Source organism: Rhincodon typus, chromosome 43 (assembly GCF_021869965.1).
Source record: "Rhincodon typus isolate 14 chromosome 43, sRhiTyp1.1, whole genome shotgun sequence".
Classification (NCBI taxonomy): domain Eukaryota; kingdom Metazoa; phylum Chordata; class Chondrichthyes; order Orectolobiformes; family Rhincodontidae; genus Rhincodon; species Rhincodon typus.
Window position 1 is genome coordinate 8416065 of NC_063374.1, and position 5242 is coordinate 8421306.

General features: G+C 42.4%; 1 protein-coding gene across 4 annotated transcripts in view; it reads right to left on the bottom strand.

Annotated features, from left to right (window-relative positions):
- Positions 1 to 5242, bottom strand: part of LOC109922594 (zinc finger and BTB domain-containing protein 3-like) — an 8812-nt gene that overhangs the window by 2856 nt on the left and 714 nt on the right. The window contains exon 1 of one of the 4 annotated variants that reach the window (XM_048619585.1): positions 4809 to 5217. The exons of the other annotated variants lie outside the window; for them this stretch is intronic. The gene's annotated coding sequence lies outside the window, so the exon portion shown is untranslated. Of the gene's footprint in view, positions 1 to 4808; positions 5218 to 5242 lie in introns of those variants that run through there. 4 annotated transcript variants of the gene reach the window in all.

Genomic DNA, 5242 nt, shown 5'->3' on the forward strand with positions numbered 1-5242 from the left:
GCACGGCACCCCCTCAGCACTGACCCTCCGACGGCACGGCACCCCCTCAGCACTGACCCTGCGATGGCACGGCACCCCTTCAGCAGTGACCTTCCGACAGCATGACACCACCTCAGCACTGGCCCTCCGACGGCACGGCACCCCCTCAGCGGTGACCCTCCGACAGCACGGCACCCTCTCACAGCACTGACCCTCTGATGGCATGGCACCCCTACAGCACTGACCCTCCAACAGCACGGCACCCCCTCAACACTGACCCTCCGACAGCGTGGCACCCCGTAAATGGGACAGTCACCTTAACACCAATAACCAACATTTATATTGCGTAGGAACCAGGAGGTCATTCAGCCGCTTGAGACTGTCCCACTATCCAGTTCAATCAAAGCTGATCTCTTTGCAACTCCATTTACTCCCTCCTTGGTCCCTTAACTCTTAATCCCTCTTTACTGAACAAAATCTATTGATTCCCAGTTTTATCACCTGTAAATAATGTGCAGGCTTGTTGACAATCAGGGTATACATCTATATTTTGTACATATGGAGAGAGAGTGCGGGAGAAGAAATGGGAGAAGGAGAGGGGGCAAAAGGGCGAGGGGGAGAGAAAGAGAGAACAAAATGGCAGTTCCACATCTCCTATGCCCTTTATGTGAAGAATTGCCTCATCAAACCTGAGTGGTTTGGCTCAATAGAATTAATGATCTCACAGTAAAAGCATCTCCAGGTATCAGCAACCATAATATGACTGAATTTTAGATCCCGTTTGAGGGAGAGGGGGCTGGGTCCGACAGCATCATTTTTTAAACAAATTTATATAAGGGGAATTATGAGGGTGCGAAAGCAGCACTGGCTAAATTTATTTGGCAAAGTGTGTTAAAGGATGGGTCAATAAGAGACGCATTTAAGTAGATATTTCAAAATACACAGAATAGATACATTCAAAGAGTATAAAAAATTCCAACTACGCAATGTTACCAATTACCAATGTTAAAAATAGTATCTAAATATTATAAAAATAACATAATTTGTGTGTTGACAAGTGGTATTAAAAACTTTGAACATAAAAGATTGTAAAGATTAACAAGGAGAGATAAATTACAGCAAGAGGGAAAGCTAGCTAGAAACATAAAGAGAGATGATAAGAGTTTCTATAAATATTTTAAAAGGGAACGTGTTAAAAAAGTGAGCACTGATCCTGTAGAAAGTGAATCTGGAAAATTATAGAATCACAGGATTTTACAGTATAGAAGGAGGCTATTTGACTCGCTGCCTGTATACCAGCTCCCTAAAGAGATACCAGCTGGTCCCATTCTCCAGCCCTATCTCCGTAGCCCTGTAAATGTATCATTTTCAAACATATATCCAGCTCACTTTTCAAGCTTTGTATGGGATCCACCTCCATCACTCTCTCAGGCAGCATGTTCTAAATCCTAACAACACTCTGAGTAAAGATGTTTTGCCTCATCTCACTGACAATCTTGAAATTGTGACCCCTCTTTACTGACATACCAACTAGTGGAAACAGAATATCTTTCTTTACCCTGTCAAAATTGTTCATAATTTTGAACATTTCAACCTCCTAATCTTCTACGCTCCAAGGAGAATAAGCCCAATCTCTCTACTCTCTCTTTGGTTCTAAAATCCCTCATTCTTGTTATCATTTTAGTAAATCTCCTTTGCATTCCCTCCAAGGCTTTAACATTCTTCCTTAAAATAAGGTGCCCAGTGCTGAACACAACACTCCAAATTAATAATGAAAAATAAGGAGATGGTAGATGAACAGATATTTTACATTGATCTTCACTGTAGAGGATACCAGTGACATCTCTGAAGTAGTTATAAATCAGGAAATGAAATGAAGGAAGGAACTCAGGAAAATCACAATCACCAGAGAAGTGGTACTGAATAAATTGTTACACTACAGACCGAAAAGTACCCAGGTCCTGATGGACTTCAACCTAAGGTCTTAAAAGAATTGGCTTGTGAGATAGTTCACACATTGCTTTTAATTTGTAAAATTCCCATTAGATTGGAAAGCAGGAAACTACAGACCAGTTAGATTTGCTGTGGAGAAAATGTTAGAAGCTACTAATCAAAAGGTATAGCAGAGTGCTTAGGTAAATTGAAAATAATCAGGCAGAGTCAACATGGTTTTGTGAAAGGGAATCATGTTCGACCAATCTATTGGAATTATTTGAGAAGAAATTATGCATTATGAATAAAGAGGATTTCCAGAAGGCACTTGATAATGTGCCAAATGAAAAGTTTTTGACAATATTAAAAGTTCACTGTGTTGGGGTAACATATTAGTATGGAGAAAGGAGTGACTGGAAGGCAGAATATATTATGCATAAATGGGTCTTTTTCAGATTGGCAAAACGAGACAAGTGGTGTGCCACAGGAGGTGTAGTTGGGATTTCAACTATTTAGAATTTATATAAATGACTTGGAGGAAGAGATTGAAGGTATCAATACTAAATTTGCCCATGAAACAAAGATGGATGCTGTGAGGTGCAGAGGATTCTGGCTGTCCAGTGCATGAATCTTAAAAGTATCCAGGGACAGCAAGTAATTCAGAAAGACAATAAAACATTATCATTTATTGTGACAAAAGTAGGGAGGTTTTGCTTCAGCTATACAGAGCATCGGAGAGACCACGTCTGGAATATCGTGTACAATTTCGGTCTCCTTATTTAAATGAAGGATGTAAATGTATTGGAGGCATTTCAGACATTTACTAGACTAATACTGGGAATAGGCAGGTTCTTTTATGAGGAAAGGTTGAACTGGTTAGGCTCATATCTACTGGAGTTTAGAAGAGTAAGGGGCCAATTGATTGAAACATATACGATCCTGAGGGGTCTTGACAGGATGGATGTGGAGAGGATGTTTGCTCTTATGGGAGAATCTAGAACTGAGAGTTATTATTTAAAAAATCAGGAGTCATACATTTAAACAGAGATGAGGCAAAACTGCTTTCTCTCAGAGGATTGAGATTCTTTGGCACTCATTGCCTGAATACCACAGAATCATAGAACCCCTCCAGTGTGGGAGTAGGCCATTTGGCCCTTGAGTCCACACCGAACATCCCAAACCCCTACCCTATCCCTGTAAGCCTGCATTTCCCATGGCCAATCCACCTAACCTGCACATCTTTGGACTTCATTGAATAGGTAGTGGAAGCAGAGTCCTTGAACAATTTTAAGAGCTAGGCAAATAGATGCTTAATAAACAAAGGGTTGAAAGGTTATCGGGGGGGCAGGGGTTAACGTTGATTTGAGGGTATAATCAGCTCAGCTGTGATGTTATTGAATCACAGAATGTGCTCGAGGGATTGAATGGCCTACTCTTCCTTGTTCATATGTTTGTCTGAATTTGATGGTTCTGTTCTACCCGAGGAAACAGTTTCTATCAACTCTATCGAATCCTTTAATCACCTTAAATACCTTGATTGGCTAACCCAATTGAAGAAGGATGTGGCAGAAGCGGGTGCAACATTTAAAAGAGATTTGGACAAGTACATGAACAGGAAAAGTTTATAGGGATATGGGACAAATGCAGGCAAACGGGACTAGTTCAGTTTAGGAAACCTGGTTGGCATGGATGATTTGGGCAAAAGGGTCTGTTTCCCTTTAAGGGGCTGTACGACTCTATGGCCCCCTAATCTTCCCTACTCAAGGGAATGTGAGCACAGTCTGTGCAACTCATCCTTGGAATTTAACCCTTTCCAAACCCATCTTCCATGTTGGTATTTCTGCTTCACATCAGCCTCCTCCCAGCCCTCTTCAAGTCCCCGTGTCACCCTAACCTATTCCTTCCAGTCTCATGTGTTTTTGCAGCTTCCCCCCTTAAATATTTCAGATCGATCTGTCTTAACCGCTCCATTGTCTGGGAGAGAAAGTTTCTCCCAAATTCCCGATTGTTTTTATTAGTGACTGTCTGACATTGATGGCTGAAGCCTACACCCCAGAGACAATAGATATAGTTTCGAAAAGAACCACTTAGCTATCCTGTCTCTTTGACAGATTTGTCCAATTAGAGCCACTCAGCCCCACAGCTATTTTCCCCATAAACCTTTCACAGCACAACAACTCAATAACCCTTTTCTTTGAAGATGTTTCCCTGGAGTCGAGTTGGCTAGAACAGTGTCAGCAGTGATTGCTGGCTTGTAGGCCCGATGTGTGAACTCCTGGAATGGTGGCAGGGTGTCAGCTGTAGTAATGGCGAAGCAGGGACTGTTGGCTGCGGTAGGCCTGGAGCGGGACACTTTTGGCAGCAGTGGTGTCAGTGCCTGGAGCAGGGACCGTGCAGAAGTCCTGCAGCTGTGTTTGGGACACCAGTCGATGAAAATGAACTCAATTTAAGTACTTTTCCGTTCATTCTTTTTCACGTTAAAACTGTGCCAGATTGTGTACGTTTCCCTCTATCTCTGTAGATATGTTTGACAATAAATCATTCTTTCATTCATTCACTCACTGCCTCAAATAAAACATTCTCATCTCCCCCTCGGGTTCTTTTCTCTAGTCTCTTCAATCTGTGTTGCTCTGGTGATGGATTCTCCTGCTGCTTTTCTCACCCATTCATTCGACCCAAACATCTTCCTGATTTTGAACATCACAAATCAATCTCCCCCTGAACCTTCCCTTCACCGTCAGGAATGGTCCCAGCGTCTCCAGTCTCCCACATGAACCAAAGTCCCTCATTCCTGGTCCCATTCCAGTAAAACTCCTCTACATCCTCTGCAAGGCCCTGAGATCCTTCCTAAAGTATGGAACCCAGAATTGAACATGATACTTTAGTTGGGGACTAACCAGCGTTTATGCTTTTTAACTTGGTGCCTTTATCGAGCGGGTCAAGGATTCCAGTGTTGATTTTGTGTTTCATCAGAGTTGTGTTCCAAAGGTTTCTCGCTTATTTTAACTTGTTTAAGACTGGATCAGTTTAGTTGGGGGCTACCTCTTCTCAGTCAGAAAAAACATTCCCTCAACTGGTACCCAAGTTGTGGGGGTGGATTTACAAGGGCTGGCTAATATGCATTAAAGAGATTGATCTGATTGATGCACAAGATTTTGAGGAAGTTTGACAAGGTGGATGCTGAGAGGATGTCTCCAGCTGGGCCAGATAATCAAATAGGGGGCACAGTTTAAGTAAAAAAATCTCTCCCATTTAAGACAGAGGAGGAATTTTCTGTTTCAGAAGGTGGTGGGTCAGAGGAGCTGATTGGCCAGTTAGGTACCCCGCTGAC